The following is a 23,878-nucleotide window of genomic DNA, read 5'->3' as shown; positions in this document are numbered from 1 at the left end:
TTACCCTCTCCTTCAATTTCTCCTTTCTTTCAGTTTTTTCAATATAGGCGTTATCATCTGTTTCTTTCCTGCATCCCTCCATATATCATTCCAACACTGTCTTACATTTCACCACTGTGAGAAATGGAACATTGTCATCAAGTCCTCCAGTCTAGACAAACATATATATCTCCTGGCCCTAGTCGGGGAAGAACATTTTATCATGTGATGGTTTGGTTAGGTTGGTTGGCACAAAGACAGCTAGGATAGTTATAGTGAATAATTAAAGTTTGAGTTAAAATGAGTGCTTTGTTGACGAGAAACGGGCAGTGAAAATCACTCTGCCGTGTTATTACACGTCTGAACCGGCCTCGGTTAAGTCCACAGCTCATAAACAGGCTTCTGTGTCTAACAGCAGTCATTAACAAAGTGGTGTGTTGAAGATAGAGTCTCTACTTGATCACTGAAATAGCACAATGGACAAAAATACAGGTTAATGACAACAGCTGACATTTACAAAGAGCAATGACAGTAAAAGTTAAATGCAATTGTCTTATGGCATTTTCTTGTCTATTTCAGTATCTTTTGTCCCTGTTCCTTATTCCACACCTCTCCTGCAACTCCTCAGCGTCATATAATTAGAGAATTACACTTGTTCCCATATGCTGGTAAAGCATCCGCAGGTATCACTCTGATACATGTATGAAGTGGTTAATGTTGTGCTTTCATTTCAAACCTTTATCCTGACAGAAGCTGGATCAACCTACTCTGACTTGCCACATGTAGGCTGCAGGTATAAGTCTGCCATTGGCCACTCCTTTCATGCAACTTTGTCCTTTCCTTCTGCTATCTTCCAAAATCTACTTCGCTATGGGAAACAACAACAGCAGCCTCTGGGCTAGCAACCAACCGAACACCAAAGCTGCACCCTTTGCTCAGCTTCACCAAAGATGAATCTGATTGATTTAAAGAAAAACAAACAAGCCAGATCATTATGTTTGCCGAATATAGACTGACAATAACAGTGCAAGTGCAGCCAGATCATTATATACTCCAGGCTTCCTTAGCGAGACTAGAATCACCCAAAAGGCTTTCTTGCCATCCTTCAGGTTTGGGAGGCTCACATCGACTCTTCTGTGACCTACAGTTACTCATAACACTCTTTGTGCAAACACCTGTGGAGATGTTTATGTGTATTTATCCTTGAAGAAGCACAAAGTCTTTGCATTGGTGATTTCATAGAAACATTTCAAACTTCACCCAGGCTGCTCTATTTTCGTTTTTGTTCGCATCACAGAACACTTTTAAACCTCAATCATCCTTACAATGGCCTTAAAACCTGCCTCTATCACTCCCTCTCCTCATCTTGCAAATCCTCCTCACCGCCTCTTTTCACTATCAAGCACCAGGCTTCAGATATTCGGACTGACGGAGTAGCCCATGAGAGCCCATTGATTTTCTGTCCTGAACCTCATGTGCTGTGGGAGATGTGGCGTGGTAGTGATTTGTGACAATCCATGGCTGCAGAGCAATGAGTGGCCAGCCAGATGGACAGAACCAGGCACGAGGGCAGCACTTTAGAAGCAAAAATATGGTGAAAAGTTAACCCACGTTCCCAAACGTTTGCTATATATTCAACATTATATACACAAATGGCTCAAGTATAACCTCTTAAAAGGACAAAGTCATGAAAACGGACATCATGCCTCACTCTGTGCCAGGCACCAGTCTATTTATAGCTACGGAGCACACTATAGACAGCTCCTGTTGCTGAAATGACATTTTCATTATCTACCTTTCATTTTGTATGTGTTTGAGGAATGTCTTTTTATCAAGAAGCGCCGTCTTTGCCTTTAACTCAGCCGAACATGGCCTAATGAATTGATCAGAGAGTCACTGTCACATTCTCCTTCATCACTTATACATGTGTTAAGTGTATGTAGAGCAGTGAGATGCACTGTCTATTGTGCTTTTATTAACAGGACAGGATGTGGATCCAGTGCCAAGAATTCAGCAATCATCTGCATGGCCTTTATATTCTGAAATCCTTTTTTTGTGTGTGTGACTTTCAGCTGCCCAAATGAAAAACAGCCACACAGCTCGAACCTAATCTCAAGCCTCTGTCTTCTTTATAATCATATGCATTAACAGCAAAATATCTGATATGAGGAACAAATGGAAATAATAACAGTGAATCATAAATATGAATTAGCTGCACTTTTCTCTAAGCAGTTGCTTTTATGTTTGTATTCATGCCGCACATCTTCAAACTTCGAAGTTAAACGGCATTTTTATACAATAGCAGCATCCCCAGTGGGGAGGATGTAAAGACCTTCAGTGAGACGGTGCACAGTGAGTGACTGCTGGTACATAGTTTTGACAATGTTTACCCTTAAAAATGACAAAACCGAGACCAATGTCAAGAGGGGAGCAGGTGCTTAGTTGGTAGTGGATCATGCTTACAGCAGTGAGAGGATTTTCCTGTCTGCGCTTTCCTCTGGGGGATATACCACACTGTCCCAGTTTCTACTTACTATGACACAGATGAAACTAAATACCACATTACAGCCGAAAAATGTTGTAATTTGTAACTTCAGATTTAGAATATGTCCCTCGCCATGACACCAATAGGATGTCGTAAATAGAATGGCAAAGCCGCTGTGATTTGTAGCCCCGAGCTGCCCTTGGATTTCATGTCTGCAGCTACTGTACTTGTAAATCATGTCTGCAGGACTGTTTCTGCAAATGAAAAAGGGAATGATTTGTGTAGATAACTTAACCTCTGTGGTAAATCCTGGCTGTAAACTCCTGTGGAGGATTTCTGAGTGCTGCCAGCCCCTCAGGACGTGGGCCGAGGAGTCTGATCACATATCAAACACGCGCCTCAACCGGACCTCATCATTAGACAGATGTTAGATTCAGGATTTAATGTCTTGATGTTCTATTCATGCAGTGTGAGCCACGGGGCCCACAGGAGCATAGGGCTACAAATTAAAACGCATTTAAAACATTTTCCATGTCATTCCTACGGCACGCAGCAAGCAACTGCTAAAATAAACTCTAAAAAATGGTATTAAAGCATTTATGTCCCCAAGACAGACATGTGGCTTCAAATCAAACCGTTTCCTATAATCACCTGTTCTCATCCCTGGCGACCTGAGCAGAACTTCACCCAAGAAGCATAATCCCTTCATCCCCCCTCCTCCTCCTCTCATCCTATCTTTATCCTCCACCATGTGTGCATCTTGCAACCACTCCCCGATCAAACATATTAACTTGGCTGACTTCGGTAATACATTAATCAAACAGATTTTCCTATCAAAATTGATAGAAGGAGAAGGATCAAGGTAAGAGGTGGGAAGACGAGCAGCTACAGAGGATGGAGAAGGGGAAGTGGGAGGTTTTCTTCTTGTAAGTGCTCAGAGAAAGTCAAAGATTAGAGCGAGAAATGATGTGCATGGCTCACATGCCTCCTTCATTGTAGGATTGGGTTTAAAATTAGACTTGTTTTTCTTCAACAGCCGTCATAAATACAGCTGAGCATTTCTTTCACGAAGGTACGCTGGAAGCACCTGTACAGCAGTTCACTGCTTTTCAACCCGATGCTGATGCAACTCCTGCAGACTTTTCTTTCACTGAAAAAAAACACAAACCACAAGTGGTCACTGACACGGCTGATGGGCAAAATTTAAATCTGGCCCATATGTCCATCTGTGATTTACCACAAACTGCTCTGTTCTGGTCCATGACAGGCTTTAAAATGTCCTAATGTGTTTCACATTAACATGAAAAAGACCAAAAGCAGCAATTACGTATTCCTGTGAACTAGCAAAAGCTTGATGTAGTCCTTTGTGCCACAGAGCTCCATTGTTGTCCAAAAACTATTAAGAACACATTAGTGTGCCACCTTGTTGCACAGGTGACGCGTTACCTTATTACCATGAGAATTGACACTGCATACACTTAATTCTACAGACACAATCCTGGTGCCCACATTAGATTAATCCACAGCTGAAAGTAGTGCTCAATAAAAGCACTCTGTCACATTCTGAGTAAAAAGTCTCAGGAACTATTCATTCAATTTATTTTAGATATTTATGCCACCCTCAGGATGAACTACAATAACTTGGATGAGGATCTCATTGGTGAAAATTTTTTTTTTTTTTTGTTTTTTTTACCTTGTTACTATGTTCATATGGTGATTTTTAATAAACTAGAAGACACATCATGTGCAAATTTAGCAGCCAATGCCATGGCTGCAGCATTTCTGCCTTGAAACTACACTGTAGTGATGACAGTCTATAAAACACAAACTGAGACAGTCAAGGTTTCATATGTGACAAACTACAGGAACCAATCCTGTCATCTTACAGGGCAGGACTTTTCCTACCTGTATTCTTCATCAGAACTGGTTTTAGGTTCAAATATGTCTGGCTGAATTACTTCAAAATAACACAGCTTGCTATTTTGTAGTGCAGAGCAGTTTTCTGGTGTTTGAGCAGAGTCGTAGGTGAGCTGGTGTGCTCGAGTGGTAGGTGGAGAGAAGGTTGGGGCTTCATAGCGCTGCACACTTTAGAAAAAAACAACAATTTAGGGTTACACCTAAGCCACTTTAAAGCATGGAGGGATTGTTTTTATGGGAAAAAAAGACTTCTAAAATGTAATTTTGATTCAAGGAGATACGTTTTGATGCATTTAACCAGTGATTATGACCTGCAAAACCTTTCCTATACCTATATCGTGAATAAGTTAAACACTAGCAATTGGTTGCATGCTAAACAACTAAGATGCTAGACAGGGTAAACAAACCTGCTAAACTTCAGTGTATAATGGTTTTGTCATAGTCTGCATTTTGCTATGTGACTGTTAGCATCTGGCTCTGAACACTGCTGGGCAACTTTCCAAAGTCACGAGCATTTTTATTGTTTGTTGTTGCCGAATGAAATAATATATTTGTACCAGTTTGCCTTTTTGTAAAGAATTTTTTTTGTCTGAACTATACTGAGCTTCACTACGAGGGCAACAGATATGAAAGGAAAGTGAGAAAATATAAAAGAGCTTCGCCCCTGCATTTGTTGCCTTTAAAAAAATAAAAATAAAATCTTTTTAAGACCCTGGCATTTGGATCGAGATCTTTCAAACGAAAAAAAAAATCTTCAATTGAACGTTGATTTTTGTGAAAAAAATCTTCAATTGAACGTTGATATATTTTTTTAAAAAAAAATCCACCTTTCATGCTTACTAATCCTCTGACGAACAACATGGGTCAAAACTCACTCAGTCGAAGGATTTTCTCTCATTTCTTTGCATCTTATGAATTTTATTAGTGAAAATTTAAGGGATTTCTCAGCTAAAACTATTTAATGGTAATTTCACATTAAAAAAAAACTTTTTTTGTATCATGCACATCACTGGCTGTGTATTCTCAATGGAATCTGACTGGAACGTGACTTCTTTACATATTTATAAATAGGAAATGTTTTTATTATCATTATTATTTTAATTTCTTATCTACACAACATCTACAGTGAGTTTCATTGTATTTTTCACCTCAGAATAATGTGTAGATGAAATAGCAAAATGCATTTTTTCTGCAAATAGTCATCTTTTGATAGGTTGGCGCACACTTGGATTTTTCTCAGTGGCATTATGCTTCTTCAGCAGTGTTGTAGGTGTTCCCCCATGCTGAGCACAGTCCAACTCATCTCAAACATCACAAACCATCTCAGGTTTCATTCTGGCGACTGCAGAGGCCATTTCATCTAATACAGCACTCCATTTTTCTCCTTTCTTTGTTTCTTTCTCTCTCTCGCTCTCCATTTGCTGTATTTTTTGCAGCTGCACTTGAAGAAACTATCAGACCTTTAAGGCCTGTCCCACCGGCCTTAAAGGTCCCATACTGTGCCTCTTTTCAGCAAATTAATCAAAGTCTCGCACGTCCCCACGGTGTGTCTTTTATTTTTTCAGCTCACAATACTGCAAAGACGGTTCATTTCACTGTGACTGGCTGTTTTGCTCTGAAAACCCGTAAAGTTGATGCTGTTCCCACCCCCTTCAGGAAGAATATGCTCTCTGTATCTGTGATTGACTGTGCGGAGCTGGATGACTACTGGCTAGCTCGGTGTCGCATCGCACTTGGGTTGAATTTTTACTAGTTTGCAAAGCTGGGAGGCTATGTAGTTGTCGAAATGTTTGAGAAGTGACAGAACTAAGCATCTGTACATATTTATTTTACATTTGTTGTTTTTCTTTCGTTGGTTGACTGATTCTTGCCATGATATAAATGACTACAGTAGCTGAATAGGGCTATTTGCTGGATATAAACACTACATTAGTAAAACACAACTTCACAATGCATAATTAAGTCAAGAAATACCATCAGGTAACCATTAGTCCAGTCCAGGTGACGACATGAAAGCTGGTTGAGCTGTTGTGTTAGCTAGCTAATTGCTTTTGCTGATAAGAGACTCTTGACAGGAAACTTCTGACCTGTAATTTCTACCAAGTAAATGTAAGATAAATATATAGCCCAAACAGAATACTGTTAGAAATTATAACTGGGGATCCACTTAGAAATATTCTATTGGGTTTCGTTCCTTACTGACTGAGCTGACATGGCTTTCTTTGTCTCTTTTTGCATTGTCACCCAACATGTGTAACAGCTACATTTAATCAGAGAACAAAATGTATTATTTTCACAATAAAGGCTATAAGATTGGCCTGTTGTGGCCTTTATACACACCACATGTGACTCACAAGTTTCTTTACATATAAAAAGCAACAATGTCAAAATGCAGGAGGAGTGAAAGTGACATAAACCAAAGGACTTTTATCCAAGAAACTAAGTATTGCTTTGTGGTATTTTCTGTCGCTCTTTGCTTTTGTTTACCTAATGAAACTACTTGGGTAGGGTGAGGTAAATATTATGATTTGGATTAAAATGAACACTAACCAACACAGTCCCAAAAAAGACATCGGCAACTCACAATTTTACTGCTTAAGTAATACATCTTGCCTCGTGGATCAGCAAAGCTATTGCACTGTTTTTGTGACTGCTGTCGTTTAAGAAAAAAAAATCATATTGCTGACTTTCATCCTGGCTGCACTTTGGAAAATTTAGTTAGTATAAAAAAAATGTGTATTTCTTCTCTACTTCGCAAAACAGTAAACTCAATAGAATATTAACCTTTTATGCCTTCAAGGTTTTGGGTATGTTGTATACCAGCGGGTTAAATTGATTCCTCAGTGTCTTTTTAACCTTCACTCTGGAACAAAACTGTCTCATGTGAGTCATCTTTGCAATTTCATTCAATCATATCAAGGACCTACAAGAAAAAAAAATGTTAAAGAATGGACGTGACACAGCTATTTCCTATTATTGTGACAATTCTTTATGAAGAATGTATTTATTGAAGAAAATCTGCTATTTCCGGGCCTGTTGATGCTGCTGTTTGCATCATGGAGCAGCGTCACTTTTTTCTCTGATGACTGAACGTTTTAAAGAGGACAGCACATCTTGTGTTGTATCTTCTAATGCTGACATTTAAAAAGCTTTTGAAATCCCAAATTTTCATAAGTCCACAAGATAAGACATTAAGACGTGATCTTTACATGGCATTTCCTTTTGTTAAACATTTGCTCTATGTGGGAGCTCGGCCTGAAGAGAAACTGCTTAGGGGACCTTGAAGTCACCATCAGCGGACCTACTGTCGGTCAATAAGAGATGGAACTTTCTTATTTTCAGCCACAGAACAATAGAATGAAAAGGGTATTTTGGGCTCTTGGAGGGCCGGATATAAATGTCAGCTGCTGCTCAGATGGAGAAAATGCCACTGGCAAAGTCAAGAAGTTTAAAAACCTTATCAAAGACGGTTCCTGATAAAGAAAGAGGGGGAGGAGAGGGGAGGAGAGGGGAGGCAGAATGTCTCTGAAACCGCTGAGCACCAAGACACTGTGAGCTACTGAAAATCCCCCAAATCTACTTCACTTTTAAAACTACTGACGACTGACTTAAAGCAATTTAACTGAGCTTTATAGTATTCTGTCACCCTACTTAAGATCCAGAACAACTAAATATCTGCATCAAAATCTATCTTCTCTGTTAAAGACTAATTACGAATTCATCAAAGCCAAGAAAATGTCCAATACAGCAATGATTAATCAGGTAATATCCCATTATTTAGATGATCAAAATTCAAATCAGAGAATCAAACTTCTCTGATGCTTGTGTCTAAAATTTGAATATTTCCTGTTTTCTTTTCTCTTCTATGACAGTACACTAAATATTTTTGAACAAAGTGAGACATTTAAGGACACTGATTGAAATTTTTGACCATTTTCTGACATTCAGAAAATAACTGGCAGATGATTCCACAATGAAAATGATGGATAGTTTCAGCTCTACCCGATGCACACTAGTATATTTTTATTATCTGCAAGTGTCACAATCTCAATGAATGGACCCTCTTGAATTCAATGTGGCCTCCCAGATATGAACCCGTACTTCAGTGGCTGACAATATAATGCCCTGGTTAGCGAACTGTCCTGGATAATGTCTCAACACAAACAAAACACACAGGAACACTAATCGCTCTAAGTGCCCATCACATGCACCCTGACACCGCAGGAGAACCGGGGGCAGAGCAGAAAGCCCACTCCCAGCTGGAAGTTAATCGGATCACATAAAGGCAAAGCACACCTCATCTTTCATCACTAGGCAACACATTTATGCAGCAATCGATAGGTGGAATCATATTTTCCCCTTTCAGAGAAATGAGGGAAAATGAAGTATTGTGACCCGAGCGAGATGGATGGGGCAGGGCTTCATACCTTATAGATACCAGCAATAAGTCTGCGCCTCGTGTTACTTCACAACTTAAGCTGTTTTTGCCGAGGACACATCTTATGGCCTCTTTAGGTCCGATATGGCCTTTGGGTCATTTTCGTCGATAAAGTCAGAACAGAAATAATTCACAGGATGCTTTTACTCACACACATGTGAACAAATAAACACAGATATATCTCTTGGTCTGAGCAGCCACAGTCTTCTGAACGAAGCCACTGGCAGCAAATGTACATTGCTTTACATTAAAGAAGCATTCATAACAGAGGCATAATCATTTCCATATTAAAAGCAGATGTTTTAACATGGCAGGTTCATGAAGGACATTTTTAAATTCTGCAAAGACACAAAGAGAAATTACCCCTTTCTGAGAAATCTCTCTGTATGTGAAATATGTTAATACATTTGAAGCGATGAATATTTTGCCTGTTCCGTCCTTGAATAAACAATTAAGCGAAATAAATGAAGTAGCCTGAAAAGAGAATTAAAACCATTTCAGATGACACAGTTGATCGCTCTTTGAGTATGTTTAGTGTGCATCTGTTTTATGCTCTTTGGTACAAAGGTGCAAATAAATCTACATTATCATCAAGGACACAGCAAAAAGAAGAAGAGCTCAAATTCCCTCCTTTTCTCTGCTCTCCGGATGAAAATGGAAGTAATTATATACGACATGGTCTAAACAATGCTGAAAATGTGTCGTCTGTGTGCTGTCATTTCTTAAACAGCTAAAGTGAGGCTGCCTCAATTAGATCCAAAAGGTAACTGCTGCTGAGTGGCATTTAAAATCCATTCTCCATCACCGCTTACTTCAAAATAATGTATTTCACGGAAAACCTGAAGATATGGGAATGAAAAAATGAAAAAACAACTAAACCTCCCATTTGGGCATTAGTTATGCCCGACTGGGGAGAAATTCCAGCAGCTTCCAAACATTTCTTTGTCTGCTTAAAGAACATTTTTTTCCATTCTGCGAGGCGTCACGTCTCCCTGGTGGAGGAACCGAGCAACAGCAAGGAATGGTTCATTTGCCAGTTGTGCGGAAAAGAAGAAGAGAAAAAAAAAAACTCAAAGCGTTCTGCCTTGAAGACACATTTGGGACATGAATGGGCTTTTTATGACACTTCAATTCTGTCTGTTGCCTTTGGGCCCAGTGTTGTGCATTGTACAGTGTCAAAAAGGGAGGAGGGGAATGGCGGCGCTGGGAGTCACTAAGCAGCCGGCGGTTGTTTAGATGAGATGAACAGGAGACGAGGGCTCTTGAAGGAAATGTGCTGAGCAGAGCAGAGCGGCAGTTAGCCTTCCTACGAGGGCAACCACAGGGGTAATCGAAGGCTTCAACTTTAACTTTGCAGGCTGCGCTAGTTGTCATTTAGGACCACAGATTGCCTCGGCCGAGCTTATGAATGTGACCAGCTCGCTCTCCCTCCGACTGAAGTAACCGCACTTTGAAAGCAAGTCAAATAAAAGTAGTGACAGTGACGGATGATGCGGCGGTGCGCTCAGACGGAGGGAGACCCGTGTCATAAATAAAGACGACTCTCAGCACATGGTAATCATATTCAAGTGAATCCATTTCAGGTATATTGTGCATTATACACTGGGGATGCTTTTTTTTGTGCAAATGTATGAAATCAGATGCGGTTAAGTGGGTAAGAATAATGCGGTGAGTTGGCAAAAAAAGGAGCAGGGTGAGTAATGTTCTGGCATTTCCAGCAAGGTTACATTGTGAGAAAGTCAATGGGCCTTGGACATCAGGCGCCACAGCTGCTGGAGGAACTCAAATAATGCAAACCACAATATTAATTATGTTCAAGACAAGGGGTAGGCAGGAATTCAATATTTTCTTGCTTTACTTACTATCTTTAAATACAGGCAGAATTTATGACACTGTTGCATAATTTCTCAGAAAATCTCATTTTATAGTGAATTTACAGCATGGATAATTAGGCTAAAGATTATAGAAACACCACCCAGGAAAGAAACAGATTGTGGGCACTGATAACATTTCACTAAGATGGGCAGGTGTTTTATGTCTCCAGGTATTGAAATCCTTCCTGCCAAACATCTTCAAATCTGTATCTACTTCTTTTAGTTTGCTGTGCACAAAGCCCCGTTCAAGCAATTAGTAAGGGATAGAAAAGGATTACAAAAAAAGACTGTTGGTGGATCTGAAAGTGTTTCTGTACTCGAGGATCCTATTTTGAGGGGTAAAGATGAAGACGAGGTTGTTTAAATGTGAGAAATAAAGGACACTCAACAGTTGTCTGTTCCAAAAAGAACACTGGCTCGAGATTATTCATCCTTCAGACAGGTAGACTAGTAGAGAACCACAGTCTGTTATTTCATCGTCCTCCACAAAAGCACTACTTTGTTGTCTTGTTCTTATATCACACAAGCTGAAAGTACAACTACCCGGCCCTCTGCAATACCACAAACTAGAGATGAGATAAATGAATGCAACTTGAGTTACATACACTGTTGCGTCTAAATTTACACGAGTAAAAGGGAATTTCAGGCTCTGCTAGATGGCAGTTATTCAAAACAATGACATTTCACAACACGGTTATGCTAAAAGTAGTTCAAAGATGCTTGTGATTCGGTCTGCGGGTCGCCGTAATGGCACAAAGCTCCCGCAGAAGTCATTTTTTACAGCTCAAGGAACTGTATCTGCTGCCTGCTGGAGGAAAAATTTAAACATGAGCCAGAGGGTTGTTAGGGGGTTGTGTGCTCCAGTGTAATGAGCTTTATGTGTGACAGCGTATGTGTCGAGATTTATGTAGCTGGGAGTAGCGTATCCAGTGATCGGACCCTGCAATCCAGACATGAATCCAGTAGAGATGGAACTGAGATATGATGTGTTTATGCAGCCTCTGTGCATGCACATAATAACCTGCACGGCTGTGCTGTAAATGCATGTGGAATCCTTGTCACGTTGTTGTGCATTTATGTGTATCTGAAGCACGTTTATCCCGCTGTGCATGATGCCTATGCATGAACACACTGCCCTTAGAGACAGCTGTCACGCAGCCTCAGGCAAACTGTCGATAGATTAGATCTGAGCTCACATGCACCCCACTGGTCAAACTACAGGTGATCACAAGTTTAGCCTCTGAAGGTCTAACTGCAACATCTGTGAGTATGGCCTAGATGCATTTTTTTTTAAAGAGCTAAGGAATGTGTGTAGTGCAACGCCTCTGGCTGCGGTACGTTGGCCTGTGTGGATCAGTGGCACTGAGGAGAGTTGTGTTGCCTCTGACAGCAGCGAGGTGGTAAACAGCATGGAAGAGAGGACCTGGTCTCTCATGGCCCTGAGGAAGTCCAGCAGGAGCGCAGGGAGAGAACAGACAGTCATTTCACAGCTGCTCAGAAACTCTGAAATGAGATGAACTCCGAGGTCTCTCCCCGCAGCCAGAAATGCTCACGGCATGCATTTCTGTATCCATATCCTCCCCCAAAAGTGCCACGGAGAATTTTGAGTCTTTGAGTGAGCTTAGTGGTTAAGGGAATAAGCAGGAAATGGAAATAAAGATGCCAAGAGAAAGGCTGTCTATCATTTTCACTCAATGTTCAGACCTAGTTTTATTTGTCAGCCTCATCCTTCTCTTGCCAGATTTTGTGACTAACAGAAGCTGTGAAGGGTTTAGTCAGATAATTACCTCATGAACCGCTTTGGCTTTTTTGCTGAGGAAAAGCTTTTCACAGAGTTTCTTCATTTTTTATAGCTGGTCATAAAATAAGATGCCGGGAATCATAAAATGTCTTTACATCGCTGTGGTACTCTTTAAAATGCTGTCTCTCTTTGGTAGCTCACTCGTGGTTGAAATATCAGGGACACAGAGGTTGAGGGTTACCCATCTTATAAGCAGGATAAATCTGATATAAATCTAAGTAAGAGACTGACACTCTATTATTTCATCTTCTTCTTGAGCTGCGGGAAAGTTGTCTTTTGGGCTCCGTGCACCCATTTCACACGAGCAGCTCTGTGGACTCTCAGTAATACTAGTTTGGGGAAATCATCGGTGGGAAAGAAAAGCTGTTGAAGGAGAGAAGCTTCAGTTAGACAAAAACTCTTGACATGAACTTGAATTTCTTTGAACAAGGAAGTCTGGTAGTACAGTGCAGGTGACAAAAGTCAATTACCTTGTTGGGCCTGCACTTCAGTGTGTCCTTCTACTGAGGACATGGAAAGGAGTTATGTTTTTGAGCTATGTATCTAAAAAAAAAAAAAAAAAGGTAGCTTTGTCGTAACCTTTTTTCTTCTTAAATCAAACTCAAGAAATGAGTGAAGTGGTTTAAATCCCTTCCTAATACTCGAGACACTGAGTCTATAACTCAACCGAGCTTCATGCTGAGTGAAAATAGCTTTCAAAACTCACTTCTTCCAAGACACCTGAGCGACACCGCCAGAGGAATTCTTAAATAAGTCCTATCGTCATGCATTATATGAGCCGGATAACCTTCGACACACTCGCTTTTTGCAGTGACGGGTCTCTAATATAACTAATATAATAAAGTGGGCAATAGCACACTATGTCTAACCCAAGGACAGAGAGATTCCACAGAAAACAACACGAGAAACCTGAATTGATCCAACTGTCTCATTGGTTTTAAACCAGTCTGATTGTCAGCTGTTTAGATGCTGCACATACATCTCGGATATCACAGCTGCAGGATATTCAAGCACTGACCTACACCAGATGTTATCCAGCCAACACCAGATATAACACACTCACATATTTAAACACCGATCTATAAGTTGCTAACAACACAGCAGCCTTTACAGGGTTGTTGCTCGTGTTTATTTCAGTGATAACAATTTGGACTTCACAGGTATTGACTGGAGAGCAGTTTTTCCCTCTAATGGAGGTGATATTGTTTTACAGAGGTTGTTTGAACCTAAAAATGGTGCGTGCGTGTGCTTTGAATTGCAATGAAAACTGACAATTTTGCTGAACAGGTGAGATGTGCACAAACTCAAACACAAAATAGAGCATGGAAGAAATTGATATGACTCATGCTTTAAGGACAGGAAGTGTCATTCATATAACTTGCTTCAGTTTTTTTTGTCCTCGCTATTCCTCCAAGTATGCAAGTTTTGGCTCTTGATAGAAGCTCTTTCATTATAAAGTGAAGTATCTTTGAAATCACTTTGACAAAGATTGGAACTGCATGCTAAATTTACCACACACACAAAGTGACCAGACCAAGGCGGATAAGTGGCACCGCAAATATCCCTGCAGACTGCAAAAAATGATGGGCCTCATTCAGTAAATAACCAGGCTATTATTTTGGCCAACTTTTTCGATCACATTTTACTTAAGCAAAGGATTTTTTTCATCTCATGTCCCCCAAAATATAACTGTTCATGACCTCATATTAAAGGGAAAAAACATCAGTTTAAGAATATGAATTAGGCTTCTTTTCCTGTCACAATAAAACTGGACTGAAAGCACACAAGCAGCATTTGATCAACAATGTAATGGCTCACAGTAGCGTCACATATCCTGCATGCATTGAACTGCAACAAGATCCAGTAAAGGTCAGTACAACCGTTATGGCTGAAAGGTGAATCTAATCTGAGCACAAGTACAACAAATGGCTGCTGATCTTGAACGATGGAAACTTCCTTTTCTGCACAAGCTGGGTGATTCTAGGGATGGAAAATTGTGGGTCATTTCATCTGTCAGTTGTTCCACATTCTTTGCTCAAGGTGTAAATGTCTAAACCGCTGAAGACTGGATTGCTGTGTAATTTAAGTACACAGATTCGTGACTCTGCTGATCATCTGGCTTCTCTTTTGGCGTCACCATCGTGTCAAAGTCTACTTATCCACGGGATTATCTCAATATCTACGGGACAGATTGGTGAATAAATTTAAAAGAAAGTATTCAAAGTTGTGGGCTGCACAGTGGATTAGTGGTTCACACTTTCGCCTTGCAGCTAGAAAATCCTTGGTTCGCGTCCCGGCTTTCCCGCGATCTTTCTGCATGGAGTTTGCATGTTCTCCCTGTGCATGCATGGGTTTTCTCCGGGTTCTCCGGCTTCCTCCCGCAGTCCAAAAACATGCTGAGGTTAACTGGTGACTCTAAATTGTCCGTAGGTGTGAATGCGAGTGTGATTGTTTGTCTCTATATGTAGTCCTGTGACCTGGTGACCTGTCCAGGGTGTCCCCTGTCTTCACCCTAAAGGTACGTGTCCACTAGAGCTGGCAGTTTCCCTCATCCCATTCACTGTCATTGAAATGCACCACGTTGCATGCTGGTCCGGTTGCGGAGCGTTTTGAGCTGCGATCCAGAGCGTCTCCCCGGAGCTGGCAGCAGCTCATTTGCATAAAGTAGACTCCACTTCTACTTTATGAAAATCTGATGCGGTGTGCAGAGGTCCGACGCATCACGAAACTTTCGTCAAACGTCTAAACTAGCCGTCTGCGCACTAAAACCAGGACAGATTCAGCTGCTGTACAGCTTATTTCTCACCTGAAATGCTGTCAGAAATACTTTTCCCTGAACTGTTTTCGTAATAAAAGAGAAAATTTGCGACCGAGCCGCCATGTTGGTCCGGCTTGAAATCTAGGAGCAGACAGCTAACGAGTCGATGTGTTTGTCCAATCAGAGGCAGGAAAGTTCTATAAGAAGGTCGGCAGGAGTTGAACACCGGCTACTGGCCTCAAGTACGAGCCCAGCAACTTTCAGATGCAGCACGTTTAGATGCGGGAAAAACACATGTAGTGGACACGTAGCATAAGTCAGCTGGGATAGACTCCAGCACCCCCGAGACCCTGATGAGGATTAAGCAGTGTATAGAAAATGGATGGATGGATATTCAAGGTTGTGGTTTTTGAGTAAGATATCTCAGAAGATACTGGACGGATTGACACGAAATTTGTGCTCCAGTATTGGTATGTTTTACGGGTTGACCAGTTATTAGCCTTTCTGATTATCAGATCTCATATTTGGCATTTTTTCAGATAATTTCTATTATTTTTTTTTAAACTGATTCCAATTAAAATAAAAAAGAACAGCCTTTCAACACTGAAGGATACATATTGAAAAATTCTCTTTTAATTGTAAGACATGAATAATCAAAGGCAGTTCAGTGATTCTCATCTTTACTTCAAATCTATATCATTTTCAGATATTGATTAATGGCGTTGGTCAATTCCTGGAATGCATAATTGGTTGATATTGAATTTTCTGCAGTCTTGACATGACAAGTGGCTATCATGGACAACAAATGTGACATAACATATGGTTTTTATGTTTGTGCTTTTTCTTTCACTTCTGCTCCTGCCGCCATACATTCACTTCATCTTCCAGCTCTTCATTGTCTCTGCAGGCTTCTTCACTATATGTATGCACTTAGATGATCTATAACAACATGCAGCCACAATGACATTTATCCCACAGTCTGGCACTTCCACATCGATTGGTGTCCTTGGAAATCACTCAAAAGCATGTACAGACTATCTTTTTGTGTTCTCTTTTGGCTTTTCGTCAGTGCTGTTGATCATCCAGATGCCATCAAGCTCACAATCTGTGGATTTCGTGCCCTCTTCTCAGCTCTCAGTGTTAACATCTATCCGTTCATCAGGAGGGAAAAAAAGAGAAGCGAGCCCTTTGTTTTGTTCAGATAACAAAATATATATATATATAAAATAGTGCAGTAAGGAGATCAGGACACATCTATAATAGCCAGTGGGCTCTAATGACTGCACTTACATAGTTCCTCTCTTAATTGACTCTATTAGCATGTGCATGAGGGTATTTGTGCTTACTTGCATTGGTATTCATATCACATGTCCGGGTGTCCAGAAAACAGGACAGGTTCTCAGTGAAAAGCACTCTGTTGAGGAGAGCGGATCGATATCTAAACTGCCTATTATTGTCTCCAACCAAACTGGGAGCCCAAAATGATTTTCCCAGCTTAATGACCTTTCCTAAATACCAGCACACACACACACACACACACAAAAATAATCTGCTTGTTTATGTTAGTTTAAATCGATCTGACGTTCGTGGCCCCTGGATAAATTCATTGTATTCATACGGGCCCTGTTAAAAAACAAAGACTCTTCCTGACTTTGATCATGGTTCCCAGGATGAATTATGAACCAGAATGGGTGGCCAGCCAAGCAAGACAGGAGGTCCAGTGAAGAAAAAAAACAAAACAAAACAAAGCATGTATTATTTCTTTTCATCAGCAACTGCAGCTGATTTACATGCAGCGCTTTTACTTAAGGCTCACATTCAGTGGCTAGTTGTTTTTTAACAACCCATCTGAGCGGTTCATGAGCATCATATTGGGCATCATGCCTTGCAGCTCTTGGCAGTTTGGCATTGCTCCCCTTGGCCACTAGTGAGCTCTTGTTGTTTTTATATTCTCACTTCGGCAGCAAGAGCCATCAAAGATAAAAGCACAGTTGCTCTTTGTCACACAGAGACAACAGTCATGAAATTTTAACAGCTCCAAGTACTGATCTAGTGGTGGAGACACAAAAAAATTGGTCCCGGAGCAGAACTCGAATTCTGTGACACAGATTCAGGCAAGTAAAATGCATAAATCAGTCAGTTAATGGGAGATTAGGATTGTTACAGAGTCTCTTATTGGCAGACTATAAAATATAATAATGTATAAACTATTTGAGTGACCACTGTAGGGAACTTATGAAACATATATGCAGCATCTATGGAAAATCAGTCTTACCTTTAAGGCAGGAAGGTCAGAAATAACATTACGACTGTGTAAATACGCTTTACAAAGCAAGGAGACGAGCTCATTTAGGTGTATTTCCTGAAAAATTAAGCCACAATGAGGCAGATTTGATGTTTAGTGCACAACTTTTCAGAAATCTCAGAAAATATTCATCACATTTTCTTAAAAGTCCAACAATAATCTCAAAATTGTCAAGATTGTCACATTTAATAAATGATTGCATGATTTGTTTTGCATTTTTGCTAATTATAAACTGAAAAAAATCCACCAATTTAACAATTCACTGAAACAATTTGTCATCAAGACGATGAAAGGCGGAGACAGGAAGAAATTGACAAATGAAGGAACAATGCAAAATGTTTTTATTTTACAAAACTGGCGGCGGCTTCAAAGCATGCATAGCGGCCTATCCTCCCATCTGCCGCCGTAGATTACAGTCTGTCGCCGGCTACAGAAGTCCGGCCCGAGATCTCCACGAGGATGCTGTTCATAGCTGGGCAATCTCTCCGGGGCCCTCATTCGCAACTCGGCATCACTGTGAACTCATTTCTGAGCCACACAGGATGTTTCACGCTCCTCATTCAGTCGGAGATGAGATGGCTTCAAAGGTCACACTGTTTTCTGTATGTGAGGTCCGACGTCCTCAGGAGCCGAGGACCTGAGTGTGCGGCATCTTCGTTTGTTCGTGTGTGAACGTATACAGGTTAGCACGAGCGCTAAATGTGGTGCTGGTGTTTGTGTAAAGGCGGTCGTAGATGGATACCTCAGAACATAACATAGATCTGCTTTATAGGATCTGTGTGTGTGTTCCAGATCTGTGCACAGCCCCCTGCAGAGATCAGTGGTGCATGTCGAGGAGCGCCTGTTCCTACCAGTACACACTGCTGCTGCTGTCAGCGCTCACTGCTCAGCGGCTTGGATGTGAAAAAAGAATATCGAGGAGCTCAAAGGGGTCTCACAATTCAACACATATGGTCCCAAGTCGCTATAGTGTCCCGCTTGATCTCACATAATTAGCAGTGGACGTCCCCGGATTACCACGCAAAGACATCCCCACCCCAACACAAATCTCCCAAACCTGCGTGTCGTCTTCTGTTATTCACTTTCTCTCGCTCAAATTCAACTTCAGATTCCCTTTTCCTTTCATGCATCATTTACTGCCTCCTGTTAAGCAGAACTGTTCTTCTCATCTACATGTGTCTGTAACTACAGTAGAAAGTAATATGATTTGGATTGTGGAAACGAAAAGCAACATTTCCACCAATAATCCCTGGAAAGTTTAGCATAAGGGATGAAGCACCCAGTAATGTGATAAGGGCTGAAAATGCAGTAAGACTTGTTCTTAATTTGATCGGAAATCTAATAAAGTTTTATAATGTCATATTTTGACCTGTATTGTAATAAAAATGACCTGACTGACATTCTTGATGGAGTAGTAAAATAAAACACTGTGCCAGTATCACCAGACTGTGTTTAGTTGGAAATTTGTATTGTAAGGAGTGAAGAGGAAGGTTTAGGGCAGGGGTGTCAAATATGCGGCCCGTGGGCCAAAACTGGCCCCCCAGAGGGTCTAATCCGGCCCTCAAAGTGTAAAAATTACACAGAAAATATTAACTGCAAATTGTGAAATTATAAAACTATAAATTTAAAATGATTTCTAGACCATGACAAGTTGTTTTGATCATAAAGTAAAATACTAGATTGCTCGATGTTCTTTTGTCCTTTTGTGTCTCGTTTTTGTAATATTTTGTCTTGTTTTTGTGTTTTTTTGTCTTTTATTGTTTTTCTCACATTTTTCTTGTTTTGTTTCTAATTTTTATCAATTTGCATTTTTTTGTCTCGCTTGTGTTTTTTGTCTCATGTTATTATAGTATCACTCAGTGCATTTTATTACTTCATTATTTGCAGTAAATATGCATTTGACTATATTGTCAAGTTATTACATTATCAATGTTTATTACATTGGATTTGAGGTGCTCAAATGCTGCACTTTAACCTATCAGACATTCTTTCATTCCAATTTCGGTGTATATGAAATTCTGAAAACTCAAAATGTCGAAGTCTGGACTGAAAATGAACATAGTGTTACATTAGTCATTCAAACATTTCAAGTTTTCAATTGTTAAAAAAATACTCACATGAAAGGTTTTTAATTTTTATGAAAAATGCTATTATAATGTCAGTTCATTTTATTACTATTATTTGTAATATTTATGTATTTTGTGTAATACATAAGATCTCAGTATTGTAGTAACTTGACAATAATATTTAGTCATTGCATTATTGGGCTTTATCACATTTTTGATGGAACTACTGTAACATTCTCAGTAAATTATCACACTATTGGGTTCTACAGAGACTGATGTCAGGGTGCTACAAAGGGTGATTGAAAAGTGCCCAGAGCAGAGAAGAAAACCTCACATTTTGTGTCAGCCAGAAGCTCCAGGTGACTCCACCTTCACGTTGAGGGTAATTAGTGGTGATGAGAGGTGGGTCTGTGGCCACCACTGAGAGAAGAAACTCTAGTTTTTATAGTTTAAGAGACCACAGCTTCCAAAACTGAACAAAGAGCATCAGGTCAGGAGCACACTGGGAGCATGTTTGTTGTTTTCTTCAGCATTCACGTGCCTGAACACCGGGAATGAATCCCCCAGAGCTCTAATGTAACGTCCTGATGTGTGTGAGGGAGAACATTCGGCTCAAACAGCCTGAACTGTGGCTGTGGGCCAGTCACAGCACTGTGGTGATTACACACAAGTTTCTTGGCTACAGCAACACAATCGTCACTCTCCACCTGCCCCGCTCGCCAGACTTGGCTCCCTGCGACTCCTTCGTCTTTCTTGAAAATGAAACTCAAGTTGAAGGATCACTGTTTTGACACAGTTTAGGAGATTCAGGCCTTTACTGCAGATGGTGCTTGACATGTTCACACAAAGGGACTTCCAGGGAGCATTACAAGTGGTGAGAGAGCTTTAAGGCTGCACAAGGAGGCTACTTTGATGGAGTTGGAGGCCAAATTTAAATCAGGTGGTGTATTTGATTCTTATAGGCACAGTCTCAGAACTTTTTATCGCAAGTTAAGGCAGGAGTGTCAAATTCATTTTAGTTCAGGGGCTGCATTCAACCCAATTGTTGACAAAAGTTGGCTGGACCAGTAAAATCATAACATATTAAGCTATAAATAGCCACAACTCCAAATTTTTCCTTTGTATTTGTGCAAAAAAAGTACTGAAAAAGTTCTGAAAATATTCACATTTTACAAAACATTAAAACAACCTACGCCTCAGTTTATCACATTACAACTTCCAGATCACAGAGTGTCTACAAAGGAACACAACATTTTGTAACAGGTATTTGGAACTGAATGATATCGTAGTTTACTTTAAAAAAGACAAAAAACAATAAAACCAAGACAAAATATTGCAAAAACGACAAACGCGAGAAACAAAATGACAAAAAATGAGACAAACGACACGAAACAAAACAAAAAAATGACAAAAAAATTGACAAAAAGTTACAAAGTGACAAAAAAAATGGACAAACAAGACAAAAAATGACAAAGCGTTAAACCAAACGACAAAAAAGATACATATAACAATGAATAAAGCAAAACACAAAATGACAAAAATGAGACAAAAAACACAAGTGAGACAAAAAAGAAACACAAGGTGAAAAAAACGAAACAAAATGGCAAAAACATGAGAAAAGATGAATAAAAGTCAGACAAAATACAAAAAACAACAAAAACAAGGCAAAATATTACAAAAATGAGACACAAAATGACAAAAGAACACCGAGCAATCTAGTATTTTACTTTATGATCAAAACAACTTGTCATGGTCTTGAAATTATTTTAAATTTATAGATTTACAATTTTACAGTTTGCAGTAAATTTTTTCTCTGTAATTTTTACTCTTTACAAAGTCGTTGGTGGGTTGGATTGGACCGTCTGTCGGGCCGGTTTTGGCCCGCGGGCCGCATGTTTGACATCCCAGCCTTAAGGGGTCCTTCAGCGTTTTGGTTTTTCACCCTTGTTGTTAGAAGTAGCTTCCTTTCAGAAATCTCCACTGCAGGAGTGTATGAATCATCACTCTGGATGATGGTCGGCTGAGTTAAGCTGGAGCAGTAAGTAGAAAGAGGCGGGTTTAATGTGAAGCTAACGTTGTAGCAGTAAGTGCTGATTTTATGTGCATTCGGCTGGTGTTAACAGCTACGTTCTATCCAATCAGCAGTGTAAACCTCAAATATATTAGACATGCAATGATAAAAAACAAACAAAAAACAAACAGAAACACTGTCAGTCATTTGTTTATTGTATCTCAGTTTGCTTAACCCGCATTTCTTTTTAGCGCTGGTGTGGCTGTGAAGAAATCATCATAAAAACTTGTTCTATTTGACAATCTTTACTGTAATTATGGGCCCCAGTATCTAAATGTCAGTGTTTATTCCCTGGTGAGGCAAACATTTAAAACTGTTTGCTGATACCAAGCAGAGATTGAAGAGAACCTCCACTATTAAACATCAAGAGCAAAGGCTTAATGAAGGTATCACAGGAGATCAGATTAAACCCACCTGCGTCTTCACTGTGAGTGATTACGGCGCCACGCTGGCAGCTACAGTAAAAGCTTGTGAGTCATGCACACATTTCCTCTGCTTTTCAGGTGCCTCGCTGGAAACAAAGGGCTAATATTCAAATGGAGTTTTGTAATATAAATAATACACAGACAGCTCTGAATGTGAGTGTTTTGTTTAGGGAGAAAAAAAAACTACATTTAATTTTGCAGATTTTGATAGGCCTCCAGTATGGCATTTACAGCTGGGGATGGTCTGGAACAGCAATTGCTCTTTTAAACAAACATATAAATCTTCACACTCTACTGGTTTTACAGCTGACACTTAATTAAATCCATTTCACTTCATTTCTTAGAGCGCATTAGTTTTTATTCATCTCGAAAATAAAGTTCATTTCTGGAGTTTATGCAGAGTAAATATGAGCGGTTTTGATCAAAACAGCCTTTTTTCTCTCTCTGTCTCCTCTGTCTTCTTTCCCTCCCTCTCTATGAATTTAATTTATCTATTTCAACCTCACCTCCTCCGTCTCTCCCCTTGTTCCTGTTCTTTCCTTTTCCATCTCAGCCTGTAGCTAAACCCTGGAGAAGCAGGAACTCGATTCCCTCAGGTCTCCATCAGCACCACATCACAGAGACTTTGCAGCGACACCCCTCTATAGTGCAGCCTGACACCCTGTCACTCACATGCATTCACGTACACAAGGAAACACACACATTCATGCATGTACATACATGGACTGCAGGTACACAGGAAACGCATGTACGCTCTTCATGGAACAATGTCACAGTCGCTCACAAACAGACTTAAAACGAAACACTGTGGGCGATATCATAAACCCAGTCTGCGTACGCACAAGCAGACAGACAAAGGCAAACACGCGCTCATGCATACACAAACACTGAGGGAGAGAGGATTCATTCCCAGACACAGGCGACTCTGTGCGGCACGCCGAGAGGAAGAGTGCAGCGGCTGTCACGGCTACTGTCACGGTCAGCTGCCTTTCCCACCGTAGTCTGTTCAGTACACCCCATCTACAACAGTCAATATTTACAGCCAGCCAGTGGAGAAGCTGCTCGCCGCTAAAACCAACCGTTTTACTGCACCTGCTGTTTGGCTAATTAGACACATTTGTCTTTCATTTAGCCAAGCTTGAAGTGTGGGAAAGCCATCAAAGGCAAGCAGGCAGCATCTTTCATTTTCAGTTTCAGTCAGGCCTCATGCCAGAAAAGAATAAAAACTTTTGCTTTTGTCTTTGTTTTCCCCCTCTTTCTTCCTATCTGACATGATGGTACATGGGTTGTCAGTCTGTTTCTGTCTGTGAAGATGGTCAAACGCCCAGTTTCTATAATTATGCTTTCAGATTATGCACAGCGTCCCTGTTTGTTCACTGCTTGTCTTCTACTGCAGCAAATGAGCAGCATAGTTTATGAAGGTTCCATAGCAGTTTCAAGTCTTGGGTACCTTCTGCCTCTGCTTTAGCTATAAAGGATTTGTGTGAATTTGAGTCTCTGGCCATCCTACTAATCTCTAATATTCACTCTGCTTTTAGCTCTGTTTTGAGCTCCACCAGCGCTTGAGAAAAATAGTTGGTTCTTGAGCACTGACTGTATACAAAGATGGATCAAAGCCTTGTTTTGAAGGTTAGACTCTGCCTAACTCAAGCACATAATATTCAAATATGAGCAAACGTGTCACATGAGTAGAGTTGAGGCTGACTATGGTCATTTAAAGCAACTATGTCCTTTACTATGCAACATTTTTAAGCCTTAA

General features: G+C 40.3%; 1 protein-coding gene and 1 long non-coding RNA gene across 3 annotated transcripts in view; one reads left to right on the top strand and one right to left on the bottom strand.

Moving 5' to 3' along the window:
* The window catches only part of si:dkey-112m2.1 (transmembrane protein 132C), a 167,216-nt gene that overhangs the window by 111,664 nt on the left and 31,674 nt on the right, over positions 1-23,878 (bottom strand). The gene's annotated exons all lie outside the window — the stretch shown is intronic.
* LOC111567929 (uncharacterized) overlaps positions 1-23,878 on the top strand; it is a 186,626-nt gene that overhangs the window by 143,560 nt on the left and 19,188 nt on the right. The gene's annotated exons all lie outside the window — the stretch shown is intronic.

This window comes from Amphiprion ocellaris, chromosome 17, assembly GCF_022539595.1.
Source record: "Amphiprion ocellaris isolate individual 3 ecotype Okinawa chromosome 17, ASM2253959v1, whole genome shotgun sequence".
NCBI classification, from domain to species: Eukaryota; Metazoa; Chordata; class Actinopteri; family Pomacentridae; genus Amphiprion; species Amphiprion ocellaris.
The sequence above is the reverse complement of the archived record's forward strand: the minus strand, read 5'-3'. Positions and strand labels throughout refer to the sequence as shown.